This window comes from Balaenoptera ricei, chromosome 11 (assembly GCF_028023285.1).
Source record: "Balaenoptera ricei isolate mBalRic1 chromosome 11, mBalRic1.hap2, whole genome shotgun sequence".
In the NCBI taxonomy this organism is placed as follows: domain Eukaryota; kingdom Metazoa; phylum Chordata; class Mammalia; order Artiodactyla; family Balaenopteridae; genus Balaenoptera; species Balaenoptera ricei.
The window spans coordinates 4,813,924-4,826,485 of NC_082649.1; positions in this window are offsets into that span (position 1 = coordinate 4,813,924).

Sequence of the window (12,562 nt, forward strand, 5' to 3'; positions counted from 1 at the left end):
GAAATCTATTGAGAAATAATAGTTCATTTTAATAGTGTACACTCTACATGGGGCGGGGTGGGGGGGGGGGAAGCATCTCGGCATACTATTCCTAACATGCTATGTTACTTTTCCGTAGAGCACGGCATGGGACCTGCCATAACTTCCCCCAGCCAGACTTGTACAGAGAAAAAGCTAGTGTCATTTCCTTTATTGAGTTTCTCCCCCTTGAGCAGGGTTTCTCCACCTTGGCCCTGTTGACACTTGGAGTGGGGGCTGTCGGGCTCACGGAAGGCTTTTATTAGCATCCCTGGCCTCTACCGACTAGATTCCATAGCAATCCTATAACCGCCAAAAACATCTCCAGACCTTGCCAACTGTTCCCTGGGAGTAAAGTCACCCCTAGTTGAGAATCATTGCCCTAGAAGATAGATAGTAACTGAACTACAGAATGTTTGCGTTATAAGGTCTAGAGGGCTGAGTGATCATTTATGCAATCATCCATTTCATAGATGAAGAGACTGATGCTAGAGAAATTTGGTGACTTGCTTCAGGTAACACAGAGGTAAGCGGCACAGCTAGCATTAAGAATCAGGTATTGTGACTACTCCCTGGTTACCTTATCTATTTCTTGGGAGTGGTAAAAGAATTATATTCTTATCTACTTGGTCATATTAGGAAAGAGAAAATGAATTTCCTTTAAAAGGAGCCCATTAAACCTAGAAGGACACTTTCCAGATCTACAGGCATTAGTTTAGGCCATTAAATTATTATAACTCTAATCCAAGTTCCTCTGAGGTCATGCTGATTTAGGCAAAACAACCTTTGGTCAATTTCACTCCCCTCTCCCATCCTTCTGTTCCCTTCTGTGCCTGGACAGATAGCATTATTCCCAGGACATATAGTCATAGAGCATCCTACAAATGTGGATACACTCCAACTTTCTAACACCGCCCCATTAGGCAACCCAAACACACGGTTGTAGGGTGATGAATGAAGTCAGTCAGTCTCCACCACTACGGTTTCCTTCCTCAGCTCACTGGAACTTTCTTTCTCCGGCCTTAGAATAGCCCATACCCTCCCAGTCACCAAAATCTCACCCACCTTTAGCCAAAAAACCCTAAAGTGGCCCTAATGTGAGAAGATCTATGACTTCCAAATCTGAAGTGATCTTAAACACTTTAATTGAAAATTAATTTCTTCTTTAACTACATCCACCAAGTTTTTGGCCTTGCCCAAGCATCAACAGGTAATGTTCTGAAAGAGAGAGAGAGTGAGAAAGATGTTTGCGGGACTTCCCTGATGGTCCAGTGGTTAAGACTCCACGCTTCCACTGCAGGGGGTACGGGTTAGATCCCTGGTCGGGGAAGTTCTTCATGCCGCATGGTACAGCCAAAAAAGAAAAAAAAAAAAAGATGTTTGAAGTAATATGCAAATGTAATGCAATGGATTTTCACTTATGACTCATAGAACCAGCTCTCATTACTCTGTGATAACTGAAGATTTCAAATACTGTCCCTTGGGCTTGAAATTCCCTTCCCACTTTTATTCATCAAGCTCTACCCCCTTCTCCTCTAAAATGCAGTGTAGGTATCTCCAGGAATCTTCTCCAACCCTCTACCCCCCAGTTGGAGTTAGATGGCCTCAATCTAGGGCCCTTTGGCATCTAGGGGACACATCTATTGCCCTCACCATAGTTTTCCTGAGTTGCACATAGACGAATATGCTCCAGGAGCAAATAAGAATAATGAACATGTACAGGGTATCCTGCTTTTACAGCAACATAAAAAAAATCTGCTGATATATATGATTATTGCAATACTGCATAGAATTTCAGAATGGTCAGTTCTCATAAATATATGCCTTTAACTGTATTGTCAAATAAATAGCTAATGTTTTTCTTCTGATTTAGCTAATTCTATAGTCAGCATTAGTGTTGATGACTTTCAGATACGGTCTGCAAATGCTCACCAGATCTGGCGTGGCACACAGATGCTCACACACAATTTGAATAATATATATCCAGTTTCACTTGCCCCCTTCTACACTGCCCGCTGAGGTTTTCTGGGCCTCCCCCTATGCACACATCCCACTGCTTCGTGCACAGCCACCCACCCACACTTCTATGCTGAGAGGTCTGGGCAGCTGCAGCAGAAGGGCTGGACTCCTGGGAAACAGGATTCCCAGTATAGTGAGGACCAAAGGCAGGTGAACAAGTGAATAAGACACGGTAATGAGTGTGCAGAACCCACAGGGCGGGCTGGTTAATCCTATCTTGGGAAACGGGCTCCAAGAAACCTCCCTAAAGAAAATGGCATCTAATTAAAATTTAAACATGCGTGATCCAGGCAGAGAGGTGATGGGAAAGGGCTGCAAGTAGAAGTCTGAGTAACGGAGGATGTTAGAAAGCTCAGGAAGGGAGACTATCCCTTTCTGACTTAACACTTTCTGAATATCAGCAACAGGTTAAAATGAGTTTGCCCTCACACAAAGCTTCATGACGACATAGTTTCAGGGCAAGGAGAGAGTCCCCTGAAGTCCCCAAATATCTCCCCATCTGTTCTGTAGTACCTACAATTAACTGGGAGAATGAATGTTTCATTCCATAATTAGAAATAAAACACCTCGGGAGAAGTAATGTCTTAATGTTTATAAATTTGGGGCCAAAGAATACAAACAGTGATGTCAGATCTTTTCTAATTTCCTAAGGATGATGATTCTTAAAAATCAAAGAGCATAAGAATTACCTGGGCAGCCCATTTAAAAAGCAGGTTCAGATATTTATATACTCACATATATGGCAGCATTATTCACCATAGCCAAAAGGTGGAAGCAACCCAGGTGTCCACTGACAGATGAACTGCTAAACCAAATGTGTTATATACACACAATGGAGACTTACTCAGCCTTAAAAAGGGAATTCTGACACATGTTACAACATGAATGAACCTTGAGGACGTTATGCTACAGAAATAAGCCAGTCACATACACACACACACACACACACACACACACACACACAAATATCATATGATTCCATTTATATGAGGTCCCTAGAGCAGTCAAATTCATAGAGACAGAAAGTAGAAGGGTGGTTGCCAGGGGCTACAGGAGGGAGGATGGGGAGTTAGTGTTTAATGGGGACAGAGTTTCATTTGGGGAAGATGAAAAAGTTCTGGAAATGGATGGTCGTGATGGCTGCATAATATGAAGGTACTTAATGCTACCAAACTGTACACTTAAAAATGATTAAAGTGTTCGATTTTATGTTAGGTATATCTTACCACAATTAAAAATAATAATAAAAAGGAAACAAAAAAGCAGATTCCTGCTGTCAGAAAGTCTGATTTCATAGGCATATCTGCTACAGTTTCATCAGGAGACAGAATTCAACCCGGATGGCTCAGATGAAGGAACTAAGACCAGGGACTGCTTACTTAGCTGTGGACAGAGGTGTTGAGGCACCCGGAGGCAAGTGACAGCAGAAGGATATGATTGCTCCAAGGGCTGAAAAGGCAGAAGATGGAGACTGTGTTACCCAAGCCTGGTATGAGCTGGAGCCAGGATGAGGCCCCCCTTGAAGAGGAGGGCTGTCCACTAGGAACAGCCCAGGAGGATGCTGGTACCACAGAGATGCCAGGACGGAGCGGGAAGGGAGCTGAAGGAACAGGCCCATCTCCTTCCCTCCTGTCTCTCATCTCCTGCTGGGACCTCCCATTCACTGAACCCAACTAGGAGGCAGATAGCAGACTAGGAGCCAGGGACACAGTTAGCAAGGGTCAGCCTGGCAGGGCACAGAGCAAGCAGAGAAGGGGGGGGATAGGTCTGGGAGAGGCAAACAGAGCAACCAGCACTATAATTCTGGGTGGGGCTCTGGAATCTACTTTTTTAAAAAACTCTTTTTACAGCCCTTCCAACTCTCCCCCTGCACCACTCTGTCCCAAACACATCTTAAGGACATTGTCTTAGGGGAAGGGGCCAGAATGCAAGAAAGCACTGAGCAGCTAGAATTGTTGAGAAAGGTGGAAGTGGGGTAGACTGAGTTGACAGAAGGGGTGCAAGACACACGTCACAACTGTGATCCACAGACTGGTACTACTGTCCCCCTTCAGTTCCCAAACCGAATCTGTATACGGGGACACCTTCACGTACTACACCCCCTCAGCAGGCTCTGTATCTGCAATGCATACAGCTGTGGTTTCTATGAACAAGCAAACATCTGAACTAGATTTATCTGTCTGAGAAAGCAAACCAGTTCTCCTTTGCAGCCCCAAATATATAAAGCATATCAAAACTATAAGCATCATTTTTCTGAAGACTGCATCCACTTTCAAATAAACTCTCAGATGAAGTAACAAACCAATATATTTCTAAGAAAGCCAGATGTAACAAAAAGAAACCTTGTAACACGTGTATAAATACAAATAATTTGCTAAATGTGGGCAAGTAAGAAGTAGCTATTTCAAGAAATCCTAAATTCTGTAGAAGTTAAGTTTGAGGCTCCTAATATGCAATACACATCAATCGCAGGCTTCTTTCTCATTTATTTACTTATTTAGTTAACATTTACTGAATCCCTATGATGTGCCAGGAGCTGATCTAGATTTCAGGGCTATGTGCTAGATAAAACAGGTAAGACCCGGACCCCTGTGCAATTTAAGTAACTGAAGATGTGTCAAACTGGTTTTTACTCCCTGGATTTCAGAGACTTAAGTGAAGGTGCTGATGTTCTCCTAAGACCAGTGAAATTCTAGGCTGAGTCCCATAAATTCTGTCCCCCAAAGCTTGGCAGACCAGTTTTTTTCTTTTTCTCCTTGCTCTTTTTTTTGGAGGGAGAGGGGTTTCCCAACCATACCTAAACTGTTATATTAGTTGTGTTTTAAAAATGAGTACTTCAACGTGCAGTCCCATCCAAATGGTTCTGGAATACAACTTTAAAGAAAACCCCAAAACTCAAGGGTCTTTGAATTGGAAGTCAAAAGCCACCTGGGATTGTTCAGTTAATAGCCTCTTTTGTGTTCCTACAGGCAAATAGAATCAGTATTCCCCTGAGACACTACTGTCACATGGCTACTTGATCATACTTTATTTGTCACTGACATACCAGCTCTAACCAGGTCAATCCACTCATCCCAGTTTTAGCACTGAGAGGTCTCAGGTCCCTGGAAATTCCTCAGTCCTTGGGAAACAGAAACAGTTGGTCACCTTTCCTCTAACACAATAATACCTACCAGTTTTTTTTCTTTTTAAGTATTGCTGATTTACAATATTGTGTTAGTTTCAGGTGTATAGCATAGTGATTTTTTTTTTGCAGATTATATTCCATTGTAGGTTATTATAAGACATTGGGTATAATTCCCTGTGCTCTACAGTAAATCCTTGTTGCTTATCTACTTTATGTATAGTAGTTTGTATCTGTTAATTCCGTACTCCAATTTGTCCCCCACTTCCCTTTGGTAACCATAAGTTTGTTTTCTATGTCTGTGAGTCTGTTTCTATTTTGTATATATATTCATTTGTATTATGTTTTAGATTCCACATATAAGTGATATCCTGTAGCAGTTGTCTCTCTCCGTCTAACTTATTTCACTAAGCATAATATTCTCTAGGTCTGTCCATGTTGCTGCAAATGACAATATTTCATTCCTTTTTATGGCTGCATAATATTCCAGTGTGTGTGTGTGCATGTGTGTGTGTGTGTGCGTGCGCACGCATGCATCACATCTTATTAAGCCAATCCTCTGTTGATGGGCACTTGGGTTGTTTCCATGTCTTGACTATTGTAAATAGTGCTGTTCTTAACACACTTTTCTGTGTGAATGAATGAAGAAATGACTTAATTAAGAAATATGCAATACCACCCTCACACTCTCCCAATTTAGTTCTCTCTAAGACATTTTCTCACGTAAAATCAGAAAAATGAGACTTTCACACACAAGGCTATTTCCATTTATAATCATTAAAAATCAGATATTTTGGGTTTGAATCTTAAAATATTGAAAAGCCACATGTAAACTCAGTCAGTATGCAATATGTGTTTTAGGATCCTTAGAGAAAAATGTCACAGTATTTATTTTTGTTATACTCGGTTACTTTCATTCAGTCAAATATAAGTGGTGAGAACAAATGGATTTTGGAAAACGGATTTTGAAAAATATGACTTTTAAGAAACAATCTGATGGCTTTGGGGCAGTCATAAATCTGAGATTATGGCCTTCTTCAAGGCAGAAGCAGGGAGGCATGTGTAAATGTTGTTGGTCTCACGTCCCCCTTCCCCAAATGGCCAAAAAGAGCCACATTATATATGTAATGTCCTCTTCACAGAGCCATAGGACCCAGACAAGTTCACTTGTGTTTCATCATTGAAGTCAACCCCTGTCTCGTGACCTCATGCTTAGTAAGCCATCACAGGAACCGTGACATTCCATGGCACTCAGATATTTCCCAGCCCAGTGCATCAGGAGAGAGCTGGCTGCTGACTTAGTCTCTCCCACTCCAAAGCTTTATTAGCCATTATCCTTCGTGTCTTCAAGGTGAGATCTCGGCATGCGGTAAAACCTGCTCATTTCCCACTGTTTCTCACATAACAGGCAAATTTATTTCCCATATTAAACAGGAATTGCAGGTGTAAATGCCATCCACACAGCTATTTCACTGCAGGGACCACCCCTTGAAAAGGAGTATCTTATCTGTGGGATATGTTTTCTGTGCATTAAACCAAGTGCAAAAAGGAACAGCCACAAATTTATTTTCCTCTTTCTTCCTTCATTCATTTTTTATTCCATTTGTTAACTTTTTTTATATTTAAGTTGGCTGTTATGATGTGCAATGTCGATTTCTTTTTTTCAGGTTTATTGAGTTATAATGCACAAATAAAATTGTAATATATTTAAAGTGTACAATTTGATGATTTGATATATGTATACATTATGAAAGGATTCTCACCATTGAATTAATTAACACATAAATCACCTCACATATTTAACTTTTTGTGTGTGTCTGAAAACACTTAAGTTCCACTCTCTTAGCACATTTCAATTATACAATACAGTATTAACAGCTATAGTCTCCATGTTATACATTGGATCCTCAGAACTTATTCATCCTGTAATGGAAAGTTGGTATCCTTTCAGCAACCTCTCCTTATTGCCCCACCCTGTACCTCCTGGCACCACCATCCTGCTCTGTTACTTTATATTAATATTAGACTTTGTATTAGATTCCCCATATAAGTGATATCATACAGTATTTGTCTTTCTCCGTCTGGCTTATTTCATTTAGCACAATACTTTCCGGGTTCACCCATATTGCTGCCAATAACAGAATTCCCTTCCTTTTTTTTTTAATTTTATTTAAAGGCTTTTATTTTTTTTTTTATTTAGTTTTGGCTGTGTTGGGTCTTTGTTGCTGCACACGGGCTTTCTCTAGTCGCGGCGAGCGGCGGCTACTCTTCGTTGCGGTGCGAGGGCTTGTCATTGCAGTGGCTTCTCTTGTGGAACATGGACTCTAGGTGCGCGGGTTCAGTAGTTGTGGCGCACTGGCTTAGTTGCTCCACGGCATGTGGGATCTTCCCGGACCAGGGCTCAAACCCATGTCCCGTGCATTGGCAGGTGGATTCTCAACCACTGCGCCACCAGGGAAGCCCCAGAATTCCCTTCTTTTTAAAGACTGAATATTATTCCATTGTATGTGTATACCACATTTTCTTTATCCATTCATTTGTTGAGACACTTAGGTTGTTTCCAAACCTTTTGTGAATAATGCTGCTATGAATATGGGAGTACAGATATCTCTTTGAAAAGTGATTTTGTTTTCTCTAGATACACACCAAGAAGTGGGATTGATGGATCGTATATTAGTTCTATTTTTAATTTCTTGAGGAATTTCCATCCAGTTTTCTGAAATGGTTGTACCAGTTTACATTCTTACTGATGGTGTACAAGGGTTCCCTTTTTTTCACATCCTCTCCAGAATTTGTTATTTCTTGTCTTTTTGATAATAGACATTCTAACAGGTGTGAAGTGATGTTTCATTGTGGTTTTGATTTGCATTTCTCTGATGATTAGTGATGTTTAGCACCTTTTCATATACTTGTTGGATGTTTGTATGACTTCTTTAGAAATATGTCTATTCAGGTTCTTTGCCCATTTTAAAATTGGATTATTGGTGTTTGTGGGTTTTTTGTTTTGTTTTGTTTTTGCTATTGAGTTGTGTGAGTTCCTTATATATTTTGGATACTGGCCTCTTATCAGTTATGTGGTTTGCAAACATTATTTTCCATTCTGTAGGTTGCCTCTTTATTTTGTGGATGGTTCTCTTTGCTGTGCAGAGCTTTTTAGTTTGATGTATTCTCACCTGTTTTATTTTTGGTTTTGTTGCCTTTGCTTTTGGCATCAATTCCAGCAATCATCGCACAGAGAAAAGACCATGTGAGGACACAGCAAGAGGGAACCATCTGCAAGTCAAGGAGAGAGGCCTCAGGAGACACCAACCCTGCCCACACCTTGATCTCAGACTTGTAACCTCCAGAACAGTATGTTTCTGTTGTTTTGTTATTACAGCCCATTTTAGGGCTTTCTTCTTGAACGCCACCCAACAAGTTCCACTAACATCTCACTGGCCAGTACCGCATAACCGCCTGTTGAGAGAGAGGCTGAGAAAGGAATTTTTTTACCGAGGTGGCTGGCTGCTCATCCTACAACACCGTTGAGAAGGAGAGGTGAAAAGGAGAATGGATTTGGGGTAAGCAGTGCAAGTACAGGGCGGAGAGAAATGCATTCCTCTGGGAGGCTCTATGAAATTTTTTTAGAGGAGGTGGAATACAAGCTGCATCGAGAGTCAGGCATGGGGAGAAGGGACATTTATGTAGAGCGGTCATCAGCGCAAAGACAGAAAGTCAGAGACCACAAATCATGCGAGAACAAGTGAGGCCAAGGCTTAGGGTATGTGGCAGGTGAGGAAAGGTACTGGAAGCTCAGTAAGAACATGCAGGTTAGGGGCTAATTAAGGAGTGTATTGGTTTGCTAGGGCAGCCATAATAAATATTCAGTTGCTTAAACAACAGAAATATATTTTCTCACAGTTCTGGAAGCTAGAAGTTTGAGATCAAGGTGTCAGCAGGGCTGGTTTCTTCTGAGGCCTCTCTCCTTGACTTGTACACAGCCATCTTCTCCCTGTGTCCTCACATAGTCTTTCCTCTGTGTGTGTTGGTGTCCTAATCTCCCCTCCTTATAAGAACATCAGTCCTATTGGATGAGGTCACCCTAAGGACCTCACTTTAACTTAATCTGATCACCCCTTTAAAGGCTCTGTTTCTAAAGGCAATTCCATTTGAGGCACTGGGGGTTGGGACTTCAACATATAAATTTGGTGGGGGGGGACACAATTCATCACATAGAAGGGAGTCTCCGCAAATCTAGGCTTAGGGAGCTTGTGCTTCATTCTGTATGTGATGGGGAGACAGCAAAGGTTTTTGAGCAGGAAAAAAACATTATCAGAGTTATTATTTTTCAGCGAGCTAGCCCTCTGTTGGCATTGTGTAGGGTGAATCGGCAGCGGGGAAACCCAAAGGTGAATGTTGCTTTAGTGAAGGCAAGAAGTGATGATGATCTGAATTCAGACAGTAGCAATAGCTATGCAAACAGGAGAAAATGGAGGTGGGGATAAATTCAGGAGACACTCTGGGGGCAGAGTAACCAGGATTTGGTGACTAATATGATGTAGGGGTGAGGATGAGGGCGGAGTTGAGGGCAATCCTGAGGTTTTTGAGGCCGGATGATGGAGGGGGAAGGGGGAGCATTTGCTGAGATGGGAATAGAGAAGGGAGAGCAGATGGGGTGATGTGGAGGCGAGTCAGTTCAACTACAGGACATTCAGTGATGCTGAAATGCATGTGTGACATCAGAATGAAGTTGATAAAAGAGCAGCTGAAACATCAGTCCAGACCTTGGGCATCAGCAAAGGTCCTATTTAAACAGCAGGGCTGACCAAGGGCAAACTTTTGGACAGGAAAGTTTGTCCCCGAGGCCTTCCACCTCCTGCCAGGTCATCTCCCCTAACCCCCAGGTCCTGGGCCCACGTAGTCCCAAACTGCCTCTCCTCTTCCTCCCAAACTCAGACGCCCATACATTCAGTTGGCTCTGTGGGTTCTGAGTCACATTGAAGGAAGAGAATGCTAGTCATCTCCCAAGGGAATGCTAGTCTGTCCTAAGATTTCACGCCTGGTAGCGTTTCAGGCAGCATCAAGGTGAAGAGAGGAATTGCAGTCCCTGCCTGGGAAGGATTTTGACTAAAGATGCAGGCTCAGTGCTCCCAAAATCACACAATCCCTCTCATGTGTCTCAAAGGGCTCTGAGCACAGAAATCATGCTTTGACCACCTACTTTCGGCTGCTTCTGACAAAATGCCTTAAGCCCTAAAATTTGTATTTGAAAATCAAGAGTCACACATCTTGGATCTGCATCTGTGAAATGGGTTTGTATAATGCTTGGAAACTTAACTTTCCTGAAGTTGTAGACGCCAAACGGGCCTTAGTCTTGGAGAAGATCATTGATGCTACCATCCCTCCAGCATCGTTTAACGTCTGAATTATCTTTCTGTTTGCCACTGAAGAATTCTCTAGAATTCTCGTTAGGATCAGTTGTGGGCCAATGTCTGTCAAATTTTCGGTTGCCCTAAACCACCGTGAAGAAACATGCCTTTCCATTTTAAGCCTGCCAAGTCCTGTACTCTAGTGAAGAAATGGATACCTTCCACCCCAATGTTGATTCTCTCTCTCCCAGGCCCTTCTCTGGGCCTCTATGTCCTGTGAGTAGCAAGTGTCACACAGACCAGCCCCAGGGCTGCCCACCCAACTCCTGGATCTGCCATTGCAGCAGTGACAGCACCCTTCAGCCTCCTCAATTCTCTCTTTATTGGTGCCCTGCCTTGTGCAGTGGTTTTGACACACGGAGGACACAGTCAACTATACTGTCCTGTTGGGTCCCCCAAGAAATGAGCTTGCCTGGGATCAGCCTTGTCTGGGACATGGCTCGGAGCTTGGCCAGAGAGAAGCACTTCTATTCCTTAGACTGAGACGGGGCTGAGCAAAGAGGAGACACGTGAGACCAGAGCTAGAGGAGATGGCCTCACAGGTAACTGTAAGTGGCCTCCCAACCCCAGCTGCCTTCAGCCCCAGGAGGACAAGACAGCGTGTACATACTTCGCAGGTGCACAGGGTAAGCCAGACTCAACCACTAAGGATTATTAAGGAGGAGACTTGGTAGCATGAAGGTTCCCTCTGTTTTCCTCTTGCAAACTACATTTCTGACAGTCTTCACCCCAAAGCCAGTGGGAGTGACAGCTTCTTTTCTCATTCTACAGTCTGACCTGCTGGGGAAGATCTGAATTTGCAAGTTCACTTCTTTTCAAGCTGCGGATCCTTTGTGGTGAAATGATACCAACACCCGTTGAATTCCAGGCGGTTGTCTCCACTTGGCTCCCAGGACCCGCTCCCTAACAAGCCAGCTCAGGGTCTTAATTCCCCCCTTTTCAGATTTCAGATGATGTTTGAATAGCTTGCAATTGTTGCTTTCCCCCTTTCCACTCAGGTCTGAGTTGAGCATTCATGTGCAGACACCCCTACCTCTTCCAGCCTGAATGAGAAAATCCTAAGGTTATCAAGGCTCAGATCTGGTGCTGCATTAATTCACCGCGTTTGTATTTGTTGTTGTTGTTGTTAAATGGACAACATAATTCTGGAAAAGGATAATTGCATTCTCAGCCTCTGCACAGCCCAATACAATAGCAATTAGCCTCATGTGATAATTTAAATTCAAATTAATTAAAATTGTTTAAATTAAAATTCAGTTCCTCAGTCACACAAGCCACATTTCAGCCACATGTGGTTAGTGGTTACCACGTTGAACAAGCACACACAGAACATTTCCTACTTCATAGAAAATTCTACCAAATTAGTTCCTAAATAACCGCTGTTCCAACTATTCCATTTCTGCCCTTTGATTGTGAAACGTAACTACTTCCTTTTCCAGTGGCCCTCCTGCCACACACATAGGATTGGTCTAATAATGAAAGATCACTGGTTACAGGGTATGTTTCATTTGTATTAGTGTCTTAGTTGCTGTTATCATGTTGATTCGCAGAATGATGTACCTGCTGGGCTTTTGACTGATTTCTTTATTATTTCACCAATATAATTTGCTTGTGTGGTTAATAGAACTTATTTCTAAGCTTTATTCTATTTCCAGCTGCTTCCCTCTTCTTGACATCCATCCATTTATTCTTCATTCATTCACCAGATACTTACAGAGGGTGTATTCTCCATGCTTAGAGAGTGTGATGTGTGAATTTTGGACAAAAGAACATTATGATGAAGATCTGGGGCTCCAGTGTCCTCTGTCTGGTTCTGTCACTTTCTATCTCTATCCCTCATTTCCTCATTCGTAAAATAATAATAATAATATGGACCTCATGGGGTTATGAAAATTAAAGGAGCTAAACCATGTGCAGATCTTAGCACAGAGGTTACCATACCCTAAGTAGTCATCAATGTTATTTTAATAATCAACCTATTTACTTTCATTAT